At 37.7% G+C, this 24,224-nt stretch overlaps 1 long non-coding RNA gene and 1 pseudogene across 1 annotated transcript; one reads left to right on the top strand and one right to left on the bottom strand.

Moving 5' to 3' along the window:
• Nucleotides 1-243: 243 nt before the first annotated feature.
• On the top strand, nucleotides 244-6,552 carry LOC136394813 (uncharacterized). The gene is made up of 2 exons (XR_010749237.1): nucleotides 244-382; nucleotides 3,337-6,552. It is a non-coding gene; the product is annotated as an uncharacterized lncRNA (long non-coding RNA).
• A 13,314-nt stretch (nucleotides 6,553-19,866) lies between these two features.
• Nucleotides 19,867-22,916, bottom strand: LOC136391483 (serine/arginine-rich splicing factor 3 pseudogene; annotated as a pseudogene).
• Nucleotides 22,917-24,224: the final 1,308 nt, after the last annotated feature.

Below are 24,224 nucleotides of genomic sequence, written 5' to 3'. Positions count from 1 at the left end.
GTGTCTCCCATTGACTCACCCGGAGGCTCGTAGCTTCACCGCGCGGCCGTTACAGCGAGCGGGGCCTCTGCGGCCGCTACAGTTCCCCTGGGGCGGGTTGCTTCACTTTGGGCAAAGGCCCTGGGTGCAAGGTGGGCCGCGGGGTGCAGGGGCGGGGAATGGTGAGGTGGCTTCGGTCCGCCCTCCCCAGGGATGCGGAGCGTGTTTGTGTTTGTGTTCGTGTCGGGCACCCCGCCCCCCAGGTCTTCCTGGGACGTGTCCCCACGCCCCGCCACCTGAAGCAGACTGGTCGCTGTCCCCTGTCCCCCTCCGCCCCGCAGCCTCCGGGGCCCGTGCACACACTTGCAGCCACCGGCAGCCCGCCGTCATCGCCTCCTGAGAAGTGAGTTCCCTCTGCCGAAACCATCTGTATCTTCTCACCATCCTTCCTTTTTTCTTTTTCTTTTTTACTTGGTGGGAGGGAGCATATTGGGAGAGCAGGTTTTTTAAGTAGTTTTGGGTTGCGTTCGCGCTGGCTGAGTTCAAGTGGTAGCATTTTCTCCCGCGGCCACTGTCCCAGGCGCCCCATAGGCTTGAACGGGGCTATCATTATCAGCGAGGCCGTTTGAAGTTATGGTGACTTTGGTGGAAACTTCAAAAGTGAAAAAGTCTCTGCTTTCCAGTAAGATAATTGCCATTCAGAAAGAAATTAAATGTTTTCTTTGAAATAAAAATATCTCTATTCTTTTTTAATTAATGAACTCTTCCATTTTTGTTACTACTGAACCTTTTTGGACTTATAAAGGGATTCTGCAATATGTTTTTGGGGTTGTGTAATTTCATAAAGTGAAAATTGTTATTTGTTTGAGTGATAGAACTTATTAATATAACGTGCAATTCATTTGGAGGAAATAAAATTTCTACTTCCCTTGTTTGTTTCTTTTGTAAAATCACCTTTTCTTTCCAAAAAAAAGTCACTATAATCCAACTTAAAACTTATCTTAGAAGGACAAAGAGTATATAGCACTCATAAATAGAAAAAAAATAAGCATACTGTAGAATCAAAAGTGACTGTCATGTTTACAGAATACAAGTTATTTTGAAATATTAGTATATACTGTGTAAATTAAACTCTGAATGGTGCTGATTTAGCCAGAAGAAAGTGTTTTACATGGTCATTCATTTCATTATATATTCTGCTTCACTGTTTTTTTCACATTAATTAAGTTCAAGAGGAACAACACTTGTTTATACTCTTCCCTATCTTTTCCCCAACAGTTCCTTCCTGCCTGCCTCTCAGGTTGCTCTTATATTATGTAGGATGATGTGTTAAAAGACTGAACACGCCTCTAAATAAATGTAACACATGTAGGTATGTGAATACATCTATGTACCTATATCTTTATTACTGAGCATTTTAACCCACTAATAACTTGAAAGTATAATCATTAGTATTTGGAATCATAAAATGGAATAATAAAAAAAGATAATGCTTTTACATATATGTAGTTACATCAAGTATTACCATTTAATCTATTGGTTTGACATATATATAGAACTTTGTTTAAGGCCAAAGGATGGCCTTACCATTAACATCCCTGTACTTACCCCAAAATCACACGTTTTAAGTAGCGTAAACATTGGTAAAATTAGAGAAACCACTACTAGAAAGGGACAGGTCTAATTTGAGGATTTTGTTACCTTTGATATTTTACTGAAAGAGGTAAACGTTTTCACGGTAAATGTGTAGGGTGGAAGCATTAGGAAAAAATAAACTGTGTCTTTCTTGAGAAAACTTTGTTTAGAATAAACTTCAGTCTTGTTGAACAAGTTTTAAATTTTCCTATTTTTGGTGTCCAATCTGTTATAAATTGTAAAATTCGTGTAATACCTATCTTAGAGGTTGATTCTAGGTATTAAATGAGCTAATATTTGTTAAGGGCTTATGTTTATGGCTTTCTAGTAAGCATTCTAAATAGTACATTTATTAAATCATCCTACTGCATTAAAAAGTTCATTTTTATTGCTAATACTGATCCAATTTACCCATTTTGTAGATAGTTTTAACTATTCACCACTTTGGTGGATATTCTTATGTTTACTGAAAAACAGTCCAAACCTTGTATGTATTTTGTGTGTTGAAATGTAAATTTCTTAAGCACCTTAATGGAAAATTACTAGTTTAGAGTGAGAAAAAAAATTCTTTTTAGGGGAAGAGAATGATTTTGTAAATAACTAGTTGTAGGAAAGAGAGGTGTCACATTTATTTATTTTTTTGACAGAGACAGAGGGATAGGGACAGACAGGAAGGGAGAGAGATGAGAAGCATCAATTCTTCATTGCAGCACCTTAGTTGTTCATTGATTGCTTTCTCATATGTGCCTTGATGGGGGAGGAGGGGAGCTTCAGCAGAGCAAGTGACCCCTTGATTAAGCTAGTGACCTTAGGCTCAAGCCAGCGGTCAGGGGGTGATGTCTGCAATCCCACACTTAAGCCAGTGACCCCCCCACTCAAGCTTATGAGCTCATGCTCAAGCTGGATGAGCCCACACTCAAGCCGGCCACCTTGGGGTTTCAAACCTGGGTTCTTTGCACCCTAGTCCAACACTCTAGCTACCGTGCCACTGCCTGGTCAGGCCAGCGTCACATTTTCTAAAAGATGTAGACAGTACTAAAATTTTATCAAGGTAAAAGATAAAAAGGACAGGTATCTTCAGAGGCAGATTTAAATGCGGGCACACCAAGTGCATGCCCTGGGCCCTGACTTCTGAAGGGCCCTGCAAAACCCCAACTTGACACTTTTTTCTAATGACACCAAGTTTGGTTTCATATGTGCAATTTTAATTACGTACAAGTTTACAATGGGCGGTAAAACCTGATAGTATGTTTATATTCAGTTATTTTCATTATTTCATTACTACATTGCATACTAGACACATACTACGCTGCATAGGCCCCGGGTGCAGCTGAGCTACTGCTCATCCCAGCAATGGAGCAATAGAATCGTATTTGCTACTTTGTACTTACAGAGGTTCTCTTGCAGTGCAGACTTACAATGTACACAGATATGCAGGGATGTAAATTTGTGAATATGTACTTGTTTCATTTATGGTTCTAAAAATAGTTTTCAGTGCATATAAATAAATATTCAGGTAAGTTGAAATTGTATTAAAATAAAATTCCTATTGAAATTATATTAAGATAAAATTAATTCTTGTTAGTTACATCAGTGCCTGGATTTTTGTAATTTATGAATAATTTTTTAATTTTAACTCAATTTATTGCACTATAACGAAAACATCTCTAGTATCCTAATCATTCAGACTATTAATTTTTATGTTTTTCTTTTTGTTGGTAGCTAGAAAAATGAAACGACATCTATCAGGGGCTGAAAAAAGACAAGTTAAAAAGCGAGCAAGTTGCCAACCAACAGAAAGGAGCATTGGACATATTTATAACTGGCCCTGGCCATTCAGGCCATCATAATTGAGCAACAATGAAGATGAAGAACAAGGAGCTTTCATCAGTCACAAAAGGAGTTAGTTGAAGTTGAAAACCAAGGTATAGAAGAAAGCAACAATGATGAAGAAAGATGAAGAAGCAGTCAACAGTCAACCAGAAGAAAAACCAGTAGTAAAAAATATAGAAGAAAGTCCATTAGAAAATATTGAAATTCAAACAGAAAATATTCCATTTGAAATTACAATAAAAAATATTGCTCTCTGGCCTAATGTTTTATCTAATGAAATGGTTGAATTTCTAATTTCAAATAAATCAAAAAATATAAGCGATATAACTACACTTAAATCAGCCTATAAACATGGTGATCGCATTTACTACAGAGGCTTGTGTAAAGACCATTTTTACAGAAAAATTTCAAATGGTAAAAAAGAAATGACCTGGCTAATTTTTTCCAAAACATCCAAATCATATTGTTACTCATGCAAAATGTTTTCGGGCTCAAAGTCTTAAGTGGACTACAAGGTTCCAAAATTGGAAAAATATTGGAATAACTGAGCATGAAATGTCAAAAGAACATGTCACTTCATTGTGTACATCATACAAGTGCTCCTTTATGTTAAATCGCATTGATGTTCAAAATCTGCAAATTACATTGTAAAAAGAAAATTATTGGAGAGAGATTCTGCGAAGAATTGCATCCACAATAAAATTCCTCGCAAGTTTGGGCATTGCTTTTAGAGGCCATAATGAGAGTGCAACTTCAAGAAAAGGCAGTTAGTTGACTAGAGTATTTGAGCAAATATTACTTTTTTTTTTTAAAGAGACAGAGTCAGGAAGGGAGAGAAATGAGAAGCATCAATTCTTGGTTGCAGCTCCTTAGTTGTTCATTGATTGCATTTATATATGTGCCTTGACTGTGGGGCTCCAGCAAAGCCAGTGACCTTTGGGCTCCAGCAAGCGACCATGGGGTCATGTCTGTGATCCCACACTCAAGCTGTTAACCTCAGGATTTCAAACCTGGCTCCTCCACATCCCAGTCCAACACTGTCCACTGTGCCACCACCTGGTCAGGCAAATATGACGATTTTTTAAAGTTGCACTTACAAAAGTATGGAAATCAAGGTAGCAGACATGTAAATTACTTATTGCATCAGAAGTGTGATAGACTTTTGCAAATAATTGCTGATTCTCTTTGGCACACATTGTGGAGGAACTAAAATGCAAAACATTATGGTATTTTAGATTGTACAAGATGTTGTGTGTGTGGATCAACTTATTTTGCAGTGTGCTATATATCAGCAAGTGGGGATGTTAAAGAAAGATTTTTTAAGTTCTTCCCCATAGAAAGACATGATGTGGAGTATCTAGAAGAGACAATTTTATCTACCTTGCAAAATTTGCCAGTAGATATAAAATATTGCCATGGACAATCGTATGACAATGCAGCAAATATGTCGGGCAATTACAATTATCTGCAAGCAAGAATAAGACAACGTGCCCATCAGCAATGTTAATTCCTGTGCTCTAGTCATTGACTTAATTTAGTTGGTAATGTTGCTTGTGAGAGGTGTAGTAATGCTTCCAGATCATTTTTATTTGTACAAAATTTGTTTTTATTCTTTGCAACACTTCGATGGAACATGTTATGCACTAAATTGGATAAAAGTTCTTAAACATTAAAGAAATTGTCAGATACCAAGATGGTCTGCCAGGGCTGATGCAGTTTTAGCATTAAAATGTGGCTACAAAAATATAAAAGAGGCTTTAGATGAGATACGCATTTCCACAAAAGAAAAAAAGTTGTTATTGAAGCAAAATCATTACTTGAGTGATTATGAAATTTGTAATGACAGTCCTGTGGAGTAAAATTTTGCAAAGGATTAATGCAACAAGTAAATCTTGACATCTATTGACTGCACAAGTGTTAAAGCGTCATTATTAAAAAGTAGAAATTTTTATTGCCCTGGCCGTTTTGCTCAGTGGTAGAGCGTCGGCCTGGCTTGCAGGAGTCCCAGCTTCGATTCCCAGCCAGGGCACATAGGAGAAGCGCCCATCTGTTTCTCCACCCCTCCCCCTCTCCTTCCTCTGTCTCTCTCTTCCCCTCCTGCAGCCAAGGCTCCATTGGAGCAAAGTTGGCCTGGGCGCTGAGGATGGCTCCATGGCCTCTGCCTCAGGCGCTAGAATGACTCTGGTTGCAACAGAGCAACGCCCCAGATGGGCAGAGCATCGCCCCCTGGTGGGCATGCCAGGTGGATCCTGGTTGGGCGCATGAGGGAGTCTGTCTGACTGCCTCCCCGTTTTCCAGCTTCAGAAAAATACAAAAAAAAAAAAAGTCTAGAAATTTTTATTAATGGAAACACAATTTGAACAAAATTGAACTAACAGCTAAAACACTTGAAGATGATTGCAAGTGAACATGTACAGAAAATCCAAAGGAATTTTTTTACATAGTGTACTCTACGTAATATGGAGTCATTTAATAGAACTGAACAGACACGGAAAAATCTATGAAAATGTTATAAGTAGTTTTAGTTTTTTTGTGTTTACATTGTATGTAGAAAAAAATGTGTTAATAGAAATGTATAAAGATGACATTGATTCAAGTAATTTTAAATATGAGTTGGAACAGCTTTTAATCTTTTTAGATGAAGACAAGTGATCAATATATAAAAAACCATTAGATATGAAAGCAACTTTTTCAAATGTGGAAATTATTTTGAAAATTTTGTTAACCATGCCAATTTCAAATGCATTGAAGAAACACTCATTTTCTTGTCTAAAAAGTAAAAAATTGCCTGACTAGGCAGTGGTGCAGTGGATAGAGCATCGGACTGGGATGTGGAGGTCCCAGGTTTGAGACCCCAAGGTCACCAGCTTGAGCGCAGGCTCATCCAATTTGAGCAAAAGCCCACCAGCTTGGACCCAAGGTCACTGGCTTGAGCAAGGGGTTACTCGGTCTGCTGTAACCCCATGGTCCAGGCACATATGAGAAAGCAATCAATGAACAACTAAGGTGTCCCAACGAAAAACTAATGATTGATGCATCTCACCTCTCTCCGTTCCTGTTTGTCCCTATCTATCCATCTCTCTGACTCTTAAAAAAAGTAAGAAATTCAATGTCAGAGGAAAGACTAAATAATATGGCCATTTTACATAGAGCAATTTACTTAAAATTATTGATTGTGATGAGAGTAAGTTTGCATAACAAAAAGCAAGAAAAAATTTCACATTTGTAATTTTCAAGTAAAATTCTATGATTTTTTGTTCAAATTTCTGATTGTTACTCATGTATGCTATCATTAATTTTAATTATACTTTTATATATGTTCAACTATTAGTTCAAAACTTATTGATTAGACATATATTTAAATTTTTTTGGAAATAAAATGTTAATAGTACATAATTTTTTTTTTTTAAGTTGGAAACGGGGGAGGCAATCAAACAGACTCCCTCATGCACCCAACTGGGATCCACCCGGCATGCCCACCAGGGGGCGATGCTCTGCCCATCTAGGGCGTTGCTCTGTTGCAACCAGAGCCATTCTAGTGCCTGAGGCAGAGGCCACAGAGCCATCCTCAGTGCCCGGGCCATCTTTGCTCCAATGGAGCCTTGGCTGCGGAAGGGGAAGAGAGAGACAGAGATGAAGGAGAGGGGGAGGGGTGGAGAAGCAGATGGGTGCTTCTCCTGTGTGCCCTGGCCGGGAATCAAACCTGGGACTCCTGCACGCCAGGCCGATGCTCTACCACTGAGCCAACCAGCCAGGGCCAGTACATAATATTTTTTATTTAAAAAGATGGTTAATATGTATTTTTATTTTTTCTGTCTCTGTTTTTTTAAGGCACCCAATATTTTCGTCTGCACCTGTGGCCTCAACCCACCTTAATCTGCTTCTGGGTATCTTAAAACCTTTGGTATTGAAATAACATTTGGATCCAAATTGTCCTACCATAAACAGTACCACCAACATTTCACTCACTTGCTTAGGCGTAAAGCTAGGAATCTTGTGTGATTCCTCACACTCTAGTCCAACTCATTGTCCAGTACCATCAGCTCTTCCTAATACATATTCTGAATTCAGCCACTTCTCATCACCTCTCATGCCACCACCCTCTCCAAGACACCATCATCTCACACAGCAAAATCCATAAAATCTTTTCCCTGCACCCCTTCAAAGCATTCTCTACATGCCAGCCAAAGGGATCATTTAAAAACGTTTGTTAGGGTACATTACTCTTTTCTTTAAAACCCTCCAGAGGATTCACTTGGAATAGAATAAAACCCACTTCCCTATCATGGGCTTTAAAACTGTATAATCTGGTTTCTATCTACATCTGATTCTCACCCTTCTTTTCTATCTCTGTCATGTACTAAGTTTTTTTCCTATCTATACCAGGGACTGTTAGTTGACAAATTTCTCTTAATTTTTTCATAGTAATAGACATGGGCATGTAGCTATCCAGAATAAAAGCTGTGTTTCCAGCCTCCCTATAGCCATGTGGTGGTTCTGGTATATCATGGGGCACCCTCCCAGAACCATCCTTAAAAGACAGCTGTTGCACATTTCAGTCCTTTGTTTCTCTTTTTATATCCTGCACCCTGGAGAACAGATGTGACCTCTAACGCTAGCTGCCAGTTTGGGCCACATGCAACTTCCTCCATCCTAGGGATGGCAAAACTTGAAATGGGTGACAACTTGGGGCCTTGAAGCCTTTGTAGAGCACCATACCAGCCCTGCACTTCTTACATTCAGGTTTTGACATAATTGGCCTGACCTGTGGTGGCACAGTGGATAAAGCGTCGACCTGGAAATGCTGAGGTTGCCGGTTCAAAACCCTGGGCTTGCCTGGTCAAGGCACATATGGGAGTTGATGCTTCCAGCTCCTCCCCCCTTCTCTCTCTCCTCTCTCTCCCTCTCTCCCTCTCTCTGTCCTCTCTAAAAATGAATAAATAAAATAAAAAAATAAAAGATTTTGACATAAAAAAAGTAAACTGTCATTAAAGCTACAATTTAGGGTCTCTTGTACACAATTGAAGTTTATTGATCCTTCACAGGACCTTTGCATTTGCTATGTATTATTTATTTCTGCCTGACATATGCTTTCTCTATTTTAATATGGCTAACTCATTCTCATCCTTTAGGTGTTAACTCAGATATCTCCCAACACTTCTTCCCTGGCCACCATATCTAAAGTAGCTTCTTTTTCCAATTTATTGTATCTTACATGACCCTTTTTTTAAAAAATAGCATTATCTCTTTATTATTTGTTTCCCTTTGCCCTACTAAAAATGTGAGTTTCATGAGAGCAGGGACTACATTTGTTTTTCACTGTTTTATTCCCCACACGTCATATGTATGGGGAATTAGGTAAGTACTGTCATATGTATGAGACAGTGAATAAAAGAGCCATTGAATGTAGAAAATAGATCCTTATCCAAGATTAGGCAGACTTTTTAAGTAGTAAATGTTTTAAATGATTTCCTTCAACACACAATGTGTAAAATCCAAGCAAGGAAACAGTTAGTAAAAATAGGACTAAACTAATGGAATATGCCAAGCTTCCAGCCCTTGATAATGAAAGAATGTACATTTTTCTGGGAAATCTATAAGGTTACTATAGGGGGAAAAAATTAGCACTGATAAATATTTAGGGCAAAACTCCTACTAAATAGTCTGGTTTGTAATAAAATGACCTCAGTTTCTTTAGCTAAAATGCATAAATTTTAAGCTTTGAATGGTAATATAAAAGTTTACATAATGGAAGGTTAGACTTAAAAATGATGTAACATGTTACACATTAATTTGGTCTTTAAGTGTTAACAAGTGATTAAGTGGATAATACTGGCAAGAGTTTAGCAAAATGGTTTCTTTTAAGTATAAATTGGCACATTTCTAGAGTGCAGCTTAGCAATATGTATCAAAAGCCTCGAGCATGAATTTGTGACAGGGCCATTCCTATAATACAAATGTATCCTAAGGATACAGTAACTATTGTAAGAGTGTTCATTAACTGCATTGTTTACTAAAATATTGGTTAAATAAATTAAGCTACATCCATACTATAGAACAGTACTCAGCCTTTAAAAATGATGTGGAGGAAATTTTATCAACATAACAAAGTGTGAAGAAAGTTTTAAAATATTACAATTTTGTGAATATTTGTAAGTTCACAAAGGACTAACAGGATATGTACAAGGTGTTAATTCAACTTTTCAGAAGTGACTATTATAGTTATTTTTATTTCATTTCATAGAATAGGGTTTTTTTTTGTACTAATTTAAAGGATAATTTGGAGAAATAGTACCACATGCTGGTTGCCAAGCCTGATAGCTTTTATCCTTTCTTTATATCCCACAATTAATTGCCAACTCTTGTATATTTTACCGTCTAGACATGACTAGGATCCATCCTTACCTCTCCACTCTTTCAGCCATTCTCTTAATCATTCACTCATAATCTCTCATCTGAAGTTTTGGAAGAAATTAATCTTTGTTTACTAAGTTTTACCTTGTCTTCCAAACTACCACCAGTTTCTAGTGTACAACTTAAACTCCCCTGCATTAAATCTTTATAACAATGCCTCATCACCTACAGGGTAAAAGACAAACTCCTATTCGTAAAAAAGGTATAAAGACCTTTTTTAATTTTTTTTTTATTTTTTATTTTTGGAGAGTATGTTTGGTTTTTTGTTTGGTTTTTAGCAAGAGAGACAGAGAGAGGGGCAGATAGGAAGGGAGAAAGATCAAAAGCATCAATTCTTGGTTGCAGCACCTTAGTTGTTCATTGATTGCTTTCTCATATGTGCCTTGACCAGGAGGCTCCAGCAGAGCAAGTGACCCCTTGCTCAAGCCAGCAACCTTAGGCTCAAGCCAGCAACCATGGGGTCATGTCTATGATCCCACACTCAAGCCAGTGACCCCACGATCAAGCTGGTGAGCCTGCCCTCAATCCGGCAACCTTGGGGTTTCAAACCTGGGTCTTCTGCGTCTCAGTCCAACACTCTATCCACGACACCTCTGCCTGGTTAGGCAGAGGGTATGTTTACTATTAAAGCTGGGGACAGTGAAACAAGGAAGGGCTTAGGATAAAAGAAGCAACAGGAGAGGCTAGGCATGGCTACTTTGGCTCACTGAGAAATCAAGAAAAAGAAGGCCTCATGGACAGATTCAGAGGGGTTAGCCCAGGACAAGCTGCTGCTGTTGCCTATAGCTTCTCTGGTTGCAAGTCTTGTGCGGTCCTTTAGAGTTTTGGAGATGCACACCTGTTGGGGAAGAAGAGGGAACGGGAAAGGCATAGGTGTGCGCCCAGGAGGGAGAGCACATGCCATAAGACTTTCTTGATAACTAACCTCCCTACGTGTACAACCTCAGGAACCACTGGTAGTTGTATGCCAGTATTCCACACTGCTTCATACTTCATGTCCTTGCAGTTTTTTTTCCCCAGCTGTGAATGACCTTGCTCCCCCAAAAGTGTCTTAACAGATTCTTTTCAGTCTTCTATGTTGGTTTTAAAAATATGTCCACAAATTCTTTAATGTTCTACTTGTCAAGAGGTGGAACTTAATTCATTTCCTTTTGAATATGGGTTGGTCTTTGTGACTTTCTTCTAATAAATAGAATAAAGTGGAAGCGACTGTGACTTGGAGACTAGATTATAAAAGGCATACTCTCTGGAATCACTGAGAGAAGCCAACTGTCATGTCACAGGACATTCAGGCAGACTATAGAGAAGCCTATGTGCCAAGGAAATGAGATCTAACAGCCAATAAGGAACTGAAACGTGCCAACAACCACGTGAGTGAGATTAGAAGCAAGTATTTGTGCCCTCTTGAGATGACGTCAGCCCCAGCCAACAGCTTAACCTACTTCATAAGAGACCGCAACCACCTAGCTAACTCCCCTCCTGAATCTGAGATAATAAATATTTGTTGTTTCAAACTGCAGTCATTTGGGTTAATATGATATGCAGAAAATTAACCCAAATTAGTTAGGAAGATAACTAATACATCTTCCTTCAGGACTCATCTTTTGTGAAATTTTTCTGAACCCATTTTTTTAAAATTTAAGCTTCCTATAGAATTGGGTTTTGCACTGCTACACAGTAAGTTTAAGGGCAAGAACTATGTCTCATTTTCCCCTAAATTGTTTATACATTAAGTGCTTTTAGCACTTACATGCCCAACTTTATATTTAAAAGTCAGTAGTACCATGATTTCATTAGAGAAATGCATAAGTAGTACTAGCAGCAACAGATAGAGCAAGTCAGGCACTATTTTAAGCATTTTATCTATATTAACTCATGAAATCCTTATGTTTACTTTATGTGCTAGGAATTGCTAAAAATCTGTGTACAGACTATAAGTTCTCTGCTAAGGGAAATAAGACAGGATGTGTATGTTTGGGATAACTTCACCAAGTGACTGTTTAAGTTCCATGTTAAATGACATAATCTGGATAGATGTGGATCAAAGGAAGGGGCATTTTCAGTGAGGGGAACAATATGAGCAAAGGCAGCTAGGGCTGCCATTAACAAAGTACCACAGACTTGGTGGCTTAAACTAATTTACTTCCTCACAGTTCTGGAGTCCAAAACAGAGTTGGTTTCAGGGGCCTCTGTCCTTGGCTAGTAGATGGTTGTTTCATGTTTATGTGGTGTTCTTTCTATATGTGAGTCTGCCTCCAAATGTCCCTTTTTAAAAGAACACCAGACATACTGGGTTAGAGCATACTCTTATGACTTTATTTAACCTTAATTACCTTTTCAAAGGTCCTGTCTCCAAATAAGATACTGTCAATTAGAACCTCATAAATTTTCGTGTGGGGGATACAATTTAGCCAACTTGAAAGCAAAAATGAGTGTCGGCCATTAACTAGAACCAGTATAAGCTAAGCAGAGGGCGCTAGAGAAATTTATCTTTTTTTTTTTTAACTTTTAAAGACTTTATTTATTCATTTTAGAGAGGGGAGAGAGAGGGAGAGAGAGAAAAGGGAGGAGCAGGAAGCATCAACTCCCATATGTGCCTTGACCAGGTAAGCCTAGGGTTTTGAACTGGCAACCTCAGCATTCCAGGTTGATGCTTTATCCACTGCGCCACCACAGGTCAGGCGAGAAATTTATATTAGGATAAGGTGATGGGATTTTGGAGTATTTTAAATGCCAGAAAGAAGAGTTGAAATAGAGGCTTTTTAGTAAGTCTCTGCCAACCAGTCCATTCAAGGTTTAGTCATCACCAAAAAGGAAGAAGAAAATAAGTAATGGAATAATTCCTAGTACATTTTTTCACATTCACTTTTATCACCTGACATTACCATTCTTATCTTTTCAAGATAATTACTTTAAATTCTGTATGAGTCATGTAAAAATCAATGTACAATGTAAGTTTTTTTACCCATTCAAATCAATTTCACGTGTTAAAAGTTTCTTTTTCTCTACATCATGGAAAAAACTCAACAGAATACTTTTTACTCTGCTCTCTTAACTTCATTTAATGTTAAATACATGATTAAGCTATTTTCTTCATAAAAATGCCAATTATTCTATCCTATGTATGAATTATAAGGTATTTTCCACTTAAAAAGTAAAATTACCCCCCAAATTTCCAAATTTAATGACTATATAATAGTAAATTAATATAAAATTTACATATAATCAACTAATATATTTATGGTGGCAATGAAAAATTAACTGAAATCTGTTTAAAAGGGAAATATGGCATAAATAGTGAATTTGTAGAAGGAATGAATTTATGTACATATAGTAGATTGATGAAAGAACTGTGCTTAAATAGTAATAGCCTTCCTGATAGCCATTCAAATGCTGAATATTAACACATTTTTTTTAACTAAGAAATTTATATGTAAAGTGAAAATGCATTCAGTATGAAAGAAAATGAATGAATAACTAAGGTGCTATGTGAGGAATTGATGCTTCTCATTTCTCTCCCTTCCTCTATGGCTGTCCCTGTTTGTCCCCCCACATCCGCTAAAAAAAAGTGAAAATGAAGATTATGGAGGCAATAAAGATTATGAAGTATAGCCCTGGCCAGAAAGCTTAGTTGGTCAGAGAGTACTGATACACAAAAGTTGCAGGTTTGATCCCCAATCAGGGCATATACAGGAGCAGATCAATTTCTCTTTCTCTCTCATACTTCCTTCCCCTCTAAAAGTCAATAAGTAAATTTTTTAAAATGGTTTTTAAAAGAGATTATGGGCCCTGGCCGGCTGGCTCAGTGGTGGAGCGTTGGCCTGGCGTGCAGGAGTCCCAGGTTCGATTTCCGGCCAGGGCACACAGGAGAAGTGCCCATCTGCTTCTCCACTCCTCCCTCTCTCCTTCCTTTCTGTCTCTCTCTTCCCCTCCCGCAGCAGAGGCTCCATTCGAGCAAAGTTGGCCTGGGCGCTGAGGATGGCTCTATGACCTCTGCCTCAGGCGCTAGAATGGCTCTGGTTGCAACAGAGCAATGCCCCAAATGGGTGGAGCATCGTCCCCTGGTGGGCATGCCGGGTGGATCCCGGTCGAGCGCATGTGGGAGTTTGTCTGACTGCCTCCTCGTTTCCAGCTTCAGAAAAATACAAAATAAAATAAAATAAAAGAGATTATGAAGTATATAGATCACAAGAAAACCTTGGACATGGAAGAAATGATCTAAAAATTCCCTACTTCAAGCTGATTCCATTCAATTTAATAATTCTTGCACTCAGGAACTGGTTTTTTGTTTAACTTAAAAATTTTACATTGATTTTTTGTTTTTACATTTTATATTTTATTTATTCCTTAAGACTGTTCACATTATAAATTGTTCATGGATGAAATATGGAGCTAAGCAGATTTTTCTACAAAATATGGTGTAAGCTTACTCAATTTTCCATCTGATTGCCAATAAACCTTACAGTACACAGTTTATAAAATAAATCCCTTAAGGACTGAAAATGTAGAGCACACTGCAAGTTACAAGAAATAAGCTAAACATGAGCAAATAAACATATATCTGGCTCAACAATACTGAATGCTGGCAAACAAATCAGGAGGAAAATAAATCTTTAAAAAAATACAGTTCAGTTTTGAAAGGGTTAAATAGAAATATTAATATATTATTGCTTCTAACCATCTCACATATGGTGCTTGAAAACAGTCAAAAAGTCTTGCACAAGAAATTACACATTTGTTTAGTACACATCAGAAACAGGTGCTTTTGAAATCAAAAGCAGTAACTTAGTTGATAATAACAAAAGATTTTGTTTTAAAAAGGATTCCTGTGTCAAATATCTGATTAAAAATGAATAGCTCTTTTTAAAATTTCTTTGAAGATTTTATTTATTTATTTTAGAGAGGAAAGAGAGAGAGAGAGAAAGAAGGGGAGTAAGAACAAGAAGCATCAACTACCATATGTCCCTTGACCAGGCAAGCCCAGGGTTTTTTGAACTAGCAACCTCAGCATTCTAGGTAGATGCTTTATCCACTGTGCCACCACAGGTCAGGCACTGGTTAATTAAGTTCTTAACTACATAGGAATTTTCTGTTCGAACACATGGTAGAAGTTCCATATAAACAAACAAAACAATTATAACAAGTCTGAGCAGTAAGAATGACAAATATTCCACTAATTAATACATATACCAGGATGCCTGACATTGCCAAGGCTTAAGAAAAATCAGCAACAGATTAAATATACTAGCGTTCAACTCTGAAATCTTTCAAAATATAGAGGGAGTAATCTTTAGCTCGCCTTCCCAGTCTGTTACATTGAATAGAACTATGAAAACATTGAATCACAGGCTTGGCTTCTATGCATATTTTTAGAAATTGCATAGAATCATAAGAGCGTAAGGTCTAAAAAAAAATTTTTTTAAAGGAAAGCCAGAACATACTGTACTTTGAAATGAGGCATTCAGCATTCTAAAATGAGAATCATTGTGATGGTAAATAACCACTATCTCTAATAAGGTCATCATTTTGGGGAGGGGAACATGTTTCATCATATGTGTGTGTGTGTGTGTGTGTGTGTGTGTGTGTGTGTGTGTGTGTTCTTTTCCAAGTGAGAGGAGGGGGGAAAAAGAAACAGGCTCCTGCATGTGCCCTGACTGGGATTCACCTGGTGCCCCCATCTGGGGCCAATGCTCTGCCCATCTGGGGCCATGCTCACAACTGAGCTATTTTTAGCACCAGAGGCTGAGGCTCCATGGAGCCATCCTCAGCACCTGGGCCAATGCAGTTGAACCAATTGAGCCATGGCTGCAGGAGGGGAGAAGTGGAGGGAGAAGGGTGGAGAAGCAGGTGGACACTTTTGGGTGCCCTGACCAGAAATTAAACCTGGGACATCCACACACTGGGCTGACGCTCTACCACTAAGCCAACTGGCTAGGGTCTCATGTACATATTTTAAGATCACTTTTTGCGGGGGATGCGGGTTCGATTCCTGGCCAGGGCACATAGGAGAACCACCCATTTGCTTCTCCACCCCTCCTCCTTCCTCTCTGTCTCTCTCTTCCCCTCCCGCAGCCAAGGCTCCATTGGAGCAAAGATGGCCCGGGCGCTGGGGATGGCTCCTTGGCCTCTGCCCCAGGCGCTAGAGTGGCTCTGGTCTCGGCAGAGCAACACCCGGGAGGGGCAGAGCATCGCCCCCTGGTGGGCAGAGCGTCGCCCCTGGTGGTTGTGCCGGGTGGATCCCGGTCCGGCGCATGCGGGAGTCTGTCTGACTGTCTCTCCCCGTTTCCAGCTTCAGAAAAATACAAAAAAAAAAAGATCACTTTTTGAGATCTTCCACACAGATGGAAGTTACTGTTTACTTATAAAAGCATTTTATAATAATTGAAAGTTTTTATAAAGCTTTTTTTTAGTGTTTTGAAAACTCTCATCGTGATATGATGACTCCAGTGACACATATCCAAAGTATTTTTTAATTTCAACCTGTCACCTATACATATCATGTAATATTTAATACTTAAAAATACCAAAATGACAATAAAAATAAAAGAATTTGTACAGTACCTTAGAGTTTGTTGTATAAGGATTTCTCCTATAATTGTGAGTCTCCAAAGCTTTACATTATTTTCATAACACTCTTATTGCCTCTGTAAATTTTCTATAGTTTTGAATTATTTTCCAGATATGAACATAAAAATATGTTTTTTTGTTTTGTTTTTTGCCTGAGCAGGCATTGGGGCAGTGTGTAGAGTTTTGGTCTGAGATGCTGAGGACTCAGGTTGGAAGCCCCAAGGTCGCCAGCTTGAGCATAGGCTCATGAGCTTGAGCAAGGGGTCACTGGCTTGAGTGTGGGATCATAGACGTGACCCCATGGTTGCTGGCTTGAGCCAAGATCGCTGGCTTGAGCAAGGGGTCACTGGCTCAACTAGAGCCCTCTGCCATCAAGGCACATATGTGAAATCAATCAACGAACAACTAAGGTGCTGCAACAAAGAATTGATGTTTCTCATCTCTCTCCCTTGCTGTCTGACCCCGTCTTTCTGCTTGCATGCTAAAAAATTAAAGTATATTTTTAATATAACCAGTTTTGAGAATAATAGAATAAATGCTTTCTCAACTTAATACAATGTTCCATACTGACTTAGTATCCATTTATCATTCATTATTCATATGTGATTAAATCTCAGTTATGTGCTACTCACTATATTGTCATTTAGTTTTCAAGAAAACTATGATGTAAGTATAGTATAACTTCCCCAATTTTCTTGTATGCCACAAGTATGTATCAGATCTCCAGTTTAAATTTGTGAGCCAATATATTTGCCCTTCAAGTATCCTTGTTCTTATATTGTATTTCTGTTTATTACTCATCACCTTTGGAATTGATCATAGCAATATTAAAAGCCTCTTAATATTCTTAATCATTAAAGATGTTATTATTCTTCGGTGCTTTCATGGTTCACTATCATCTGTAAAAATAGCCTAAAAGGAAAAGCCAAATAAATGAGATTACCAGTAGAAAGAACAAATTGCCCTTGGAATGCTACAATGAACAATCAGCACAAGAACACCTCAAACAACAATAATTAGAGGTAAGACAGGAGGTCAGTGTTGGCCTTAATAATAATTATACTTACCATTTAATTTGGCAATTACTAAATTGCAAGCACCATAATGAACGTGATTTCATTCAATCTACATAACATGAGATTGATGGTATTTGCATTTTACAGATGAGGAAATGGAAACTCTAAGAGAAGTTGCCTTAGATTTCACAGATATCTAATTTAAGAGTCTTATCTCTTTTTTTATGTGTGTAATTTTTATATTGTATGTAATATTTTTATATATCCATTTTTCTTCAGAGAGGGTCCATAGATTTCATAGATGCTCTAAGGCAGTGGTTCTCAACCTGTGGGTCACGACCCCGGCGGGATCGCCTAAAGCCATCGGAAAATACATAATGCATATCAGGTATTTACATTCCGAATCATAACTGTAGCAAAATTACAATTATGAAGTAGCCACCAAAATTATTTTTTGGTTTGGGGTCACCGCAACATGAGGAACTGTATTGCGGGGTCACGGCATTAGAAAGGTTGAGAACCACCGCTCTAAGGGGTCCCTAGTGACAAGTCAAGAACCACTGCAACTCCTCACTGTTAATTCAGTGCATTTATTATGAGGAAAAAAGTAACTCTGGGATAGTTTGAGTCAATTGAATGAATAAATATGAAGAACCTATATAGATAATTAAAACTGTGATTCAACTAACATTATCATGTTCCTTATATATATCAGTCATACAGAGTATATAGCACTGTTTGTCAATCTTGAATAATACAGGTTCACCTTGCAAGGACTGTTGTATATACCCAATGTGATAAACTTTCAATTTTAAAGTTACCCTAATATATGCTATGTGCAAGTAGAAAACTTGGTATAAACCTATGTTCATAGCTCTTTTTAAATATTAAACTAGAAAAATTGAAATTAATAAAAAATTTTATTTTTGTTTTATTTATTGATTGATTTTTAGAGAGAGAGAAACATCAATTTGTTTTTCCACCTTTTTATGCATTCATTGATTGATTCTTGTGTGTGCCTTGACCCATTAGCAAAACCACAACCTTGGTGTGTAGGGATGATACTCTAACCAACTGAGCTACCTGCCAGGGCTTAAACTAAAATATTTGAAATTAACATTAATTTTAAGGTAACAAAGAATATTGTTTTGCCTGACCTAAATTACACTGGAAATTAATACAACATAGATCTGTTTTAATTTGAAATATCAATATTGCTATGTGATAACTTTCCCACTATTTCTTCTATTATAATTTTTTTTAACCTTTGTTTCAGAAGCAAGAAATTACAATATTTGGTCTTTATTTGGCATGTATGCATCATGTATTTGTTTCTATTCTTTACTGTAGCCCAGGGCAATTTCAGTTTTATAGCTGACTCCAACTCAGTTATAAACAAAAACAAAAATATGGGCATTCAAATCAGATGATTGTATAGGGTAGGGCAAAAGTAGGTTTATAGTTGTTGGTATAGAAAATAATACAATAATAAATAAATAATAACATAAGAATAAACTCTGCATTTTGTGTACTCACAACAGTAAATCCTACTTTGCCCCACCCTATATTTATTTTATCATGGTCTTCCCTGTCATCCAAAGTATAGTTATATTAATTTTAAAGTTACTTTCAAAATAAAATTTTAAAATAAAGATTTTTTTTTGTAATCAAAAGTTTAATACCAAGGATTTTCACAAATCATATTACTAATGACAGCATGAAAAAAATTTTTGTGCACAGTAACTCAAAGTTCAGCTCTACAATGCACCCTTAAACTGGCAGGACACTGATATTTTGAATAGTCTCAAATTTCTAAATGAAGAATGCTATTACAAAGGGTTATGTGTTCACTCACATACAGCAAGCACATAAGAAATTTATAACCTAAAGCAAAGAAAGGTAAACTGGCTTTCTTGAACCTTCTTAGATTCTACACCAACTGGACAACTTCTGCCCTGTATAAAGACCAGTTAAAAAATTTTAAACCCCTAATCTACTATAGTTTAAAGTTGCAGCTTTAATTTTTACCTGTTGGCTTGTGTTCACAGCAGCTTTTAAAGCCTGCTCATTCAACTACAGCTGCATATTATATCCTAGCTATGAAAAGCCTTAAGTCCAAATTTTGCCTGTTTTGTTTCCATAATATTAAACATCACACTTTAGCTGGGCAGGAGTTAAGAAGTCTATTATCAGTTCATGCAAGACTAAAGTTTAAAGCAAATTCAGTTTTGCTTAAGGGAACATTGTAAAGTAACAATTCTTGATACTACATGCTTCATATGATCCATTTTAAACCATAGAGAATTACATCTTTATGTGTCACTGCTCCAAGACAAACAAATGTGAACAGCTAAAACATCTTAAAAATGCACCAAGCTTATGAAGTTTCAAACAAAACTTGAATTTTCTGTATATACTCTTGTCAAATGAAGTTATTTCCTATAAACCATTTCTCTTGCAAACTGATCTTCTGTTTCCTTTCATTTGACCCAGATTGGCTATGAGACCTAGGAAAGATTGGGACGGCTTGTGATTTCTCTCCCGAGACACTGATCTCTCTCTTTTTCCTGTCTCTAGAAAGGGACCAGCTCTGGCTGCGGAAGAAGCTTTCTCCATCTTGGAGAACTGCGACAAGGTGGAGGACCCCTTGGATAATCATCTGGGGGCAACAACCCCAAGAGGGAGGTGGGTCAAGATGTCGACTTCTCTTTTCTTTCTTTTTGTCTTCCTTTCTTTCTTTTCTCTCTTTTTTTTTATTATTAACACATTGAGGACAGATCACGAGAATTCTCATGTTTTCTATTCTAAGGCTTGTGGCTAATCATGAGAATTCTCGGCTTTTCATTGTCATTTAGAGAGAAATAGTATAACAGAAAAACACATTCACTGAAGTTAAAAATTACAGAGGAAAATAGAAGTGATTAATCTCTTGTCGTTAGTAATAAAAATAACTGTTTTATATTAATTTGATATTTTTTAAGTGCTGAGTAACCATGGATAGTGACAAAGAACATAATAAAATTCTGGATATACTTGCTGACAATTTGTCAGATATTCCAAATGAAACTGATGAAAGCTTTGACAGTGATAGTGATATAATTATTCCTTCAAAAAGGCAAAAAATAATAATTTCAAGTGATTCCAGACCTGAACATTTGAACAATTTCAAACATGATTTTGAGTATAATTTGCATATTGGTTGCCAAGATAATGATTGGTCAAAAGAGGACTTTCAACCTAATTTGGAAAAATTGGAAGGTAATTCTGGGGTTACAGTTACACTATCTGATTCTAAGAACATCACTGAAGTCACCAACTTGATTTTTGATGTCTGTTTGAACTATTTTGTCATCAATCGAACATATACTATAACCAAAATTTGGGAAAGCACAAAATTTCCAAAGCAATAAAGTGGTCTCCTGTTACTCCAACAGATCTGAAAACATTTTTAGGACTTATAGGGCAAATGGGGCATGTTCAAAAGGATACTTGGAAAGAATATTGGCCTACAAATCCAGTTCTAGCTGTTCCAATATTTCCTCAGACAATGGGTCAAAATCATTTTGAACAAATCTGGACTTATTGGCATTTCAATGACAATGCAAACATGACTAAATCTTCATCCAGGCTATTTAAAATTCAATCTGTAACTCGACCACTTTATTAGTAAATTTCAAACGATATATAAACCTATGCGAGAATTATCATTAGATGAAGGCATGATTCCCTGGAGGGAACATCTTCTATTTAAAACTTACAACCCAGCTAAAATGATTAAGTATGGTTTACATGTAAGAATGGTATGTGAGAGTAGGACTGGGCATATTTGCAATATGGAAATTTACACAGGTGAAGGAAAAAAATTGAATGACTATTCTGTCACTACTTCAGCTGTATCTGGAATTGGGGCATCACATATACCAAGATAACTATTACAATACAATAGCATTTCGGTTGCAGAAACTTTATTACTACATAAAACAAGAGGTTGCGGAACAATTCAAACAAATAGAGGCTTGCCAAAATATTTGAAAGATGAAGCATCTACGCTTAAAAGAGGCGAAATAGCCTTCTGAAGAAAAAGTGATGTTTTATTATTGATTTGGAAAGATAAAAGAGAAGTTCGAATTAATTCAACTATCTATGATGCTTCCTCTTGTAAAACAGAAAAGACAAATTGGCATACTGGAAAGGAAATACAGAAGCCAGTTTCCATTGTGCAGTATATATGCAAGGTGTTGATCGTGCCGACCAATACTTTTCAACATGTAGTATCCTTAGAAAAACAATAAAATGAACAAAGAAAGTAGTGCTTTACCTGATTAATTGTGGACTATTCAATACATTCAGGATTTATCAAGTGCTCAATCCAGAAAGCCGAGTAAGATACAAAGACTTTCTTTTAACTGTAGCAACAGAGTGGATCTCATCGGAAGTAAATAAATCAGCAGATTCAGAATTTAGCAATCCTGATCCATCAAATATTAGAAGTATGAGAGCTCCTCAGAAAGATCATCTGCAAAGATTATCAGGCAACATGAAGCAGCACATCCCTGTGCAAATTCCATCTTCAGATAAAAAGAGATATCCTAGTAAAGTTTGCAAAGTATGCAAAAGTAACGGTAAGAGAAGAGAAACACTTTACATTTGCCAGCTTTGTTTAGTTCCACTTCATATTACACAGTGTTTTACAAAGTATCATACTTTAAAAAGATATTAGCTTGTAAGAATATGTAATAAATAACTTCAAAATGCAATGGGTATTTAATTTTAAAGCATGCCTTTACATTTATGTAAAACATTTTTTTGTACTCATTCAATAGAAACTTATCTAGCCACTAGGTAAAGCTAGCAATAAAACTACTGGTCTACAATATGTTGAGTGAGAGGCAGAGAGGTTGAGACAGACTCTTACATGGGCCCAAACTGGGATCCATTAAGCAAGCCCCCTGCCAGGCCATGCTCTGCCTGTCTGTGTCGCTGTCCCATTGCTCTGCAACCAAGCTATTTTAACGCCTGAGGCGAGGCCATGGAGTCATCCTCTGGGGCCAAGGCCAACTTTGCTCAAAGTATTTGAGCCATGGCTGCAGGATGGGAAGAGAGAATGAGAGGTGGGGTGGGGTGAAGAAGCAGATGGTCACTTCTCCTGTGTGCCCTGACTGGGAACCGAACTGGGACTTTCACACACCGAGCCCACCAGCCAGGATCTCAACTTCTCTTTTCACCATTCAACAGTTCCATCCTTATCCGGCAGCCACACATGTTCTCCCATCTAGCTCTCAGACAGTATTGGCTCCATCTTGGGGAATCTTGAGATTCAACAAAAGCAAAGCCACAAGGGTTTCTAGCAACCCATACACTTTGGAGTGGTCCATAATAGCCAAAGGCTCACTCCAATTTAGTCTTGTTGGCATTGGTTCCAAGATTATCTAAATAAACCTTACAATCCTATGAACAGGAATCATGATGCATTTCAAGATCTTGAGTTAGAAATGCAGCAGCTCAAATCCACACACCCTTGGACAATTCTTCCACTCCCCTCTACCTGGCTCCCAAAGACCCTTTCCCCAAACTAGCATCTATGAAATGATGGTCAAAATAAAGATTTTTTTGGTCCCTGGCTGGTTGGCTCAATGGCAGAGCATCGGCCTGACATATGGACGTCCCGCAGGTTTGATTCCAAGTCAGGGCACACAGGAAAAATGACCATCTGCTTCTCTCCCCCTCCATCTCTCCGTACTCTCTCTTTCCCCCTTCCACAGCCAGTGGCTTGATTGGTTCAAGCATAGCCTGGGTGCTAAGGATAGCTCGGTTGGTCCAAGGTTCAAGTATCAGACTCAGGTACTACAAATAGCTCAGTATTCAAGTATCGGCCCTTGTTGGGGTTGCTGGGTTAATCCCAGTTGGGGCACATGTGGGAGTCTGCCTCACTATCTCCCCTCCTCTCACCTTAGCAAAAAAAAGAAAAGATCCCCACCACCACCTCCTGTCAACCATACCTGAGTTTATGTTAATGAGGTGACTTTTGGAAAGTCTCTAAGGATACAGGCTGGTTGTCAGGGAAACAACTGCATTACTCATGGATTGGAACTTTCAGCCCCACTTCCAATCTCTAGGGAGAGACAGGGGCTGAGATTGAATTAATCAGCATTGGCCAATGATTTAATCCAGTGGTCAGCAAACCACGGCTTACGAGTCACATGCAGCTCTTTGGCTCCTTCAGTGTGGCTCTTCCACAAAATACCACATGCAGGCACTACCTCGATAAGGAATGTACCTACCTATATAGTTTAAGTTAAAAAAATTTGTACTGTTGATATTTGGCTCTGTTGACTAATAAGTTTGCTGACCACTGACTCATGCCTACTGCCTACAGTGGTGGTTCTCAAACTTTCTGAAGTCGGGGTACATTTAAAATCCCACAAATAATTGTAGGCGTACTATATACAAATTTCCAAGAAATATGTTATAATAATTAAGTCAAATATTAAAGAAAAAAGATAAAGTACAGCGTGCTTTTATGGCAATTAAAGAAAATAAATATGACAAAATTAAATTTATTCTGACATTAAGAAACATTGTTATGTTACATTTTTTGAGTTATGCTTTTTAGAATTTGTAAAACAGTGGGGTTAAATAAAAAAAGACAAAAAAGTTATCTTAGTAAGATTTAGTAAATTTGGCAGGTCCTGGCATGAATGTGTTAAGTTTTTTCATTCTTGTGTTTATGAGAAACATGAGCCTGATGTGTCCTAGTGATTTCTTCAATGTTTGGGCATA

This window comes from Saccopteryx leptura, chromosome 2 (genome assembly GCF_036850995.1).
Source record: "Saccopteryx leptura isolate mSacLep1 chromosome 2, mSacLep1_pri_phased_curated, whole genome shotgun sequence".
Classification (NCBI taxonomy): Eukaryota; Metazoa; Chordata; class Mammalia; order Chiroptera; family Emballonuridae; genus Saccopteryx; species Saccopteryx leptura.
This window is presented reverse-complemented; position numbering and strand designations above follow the sequence as displayed.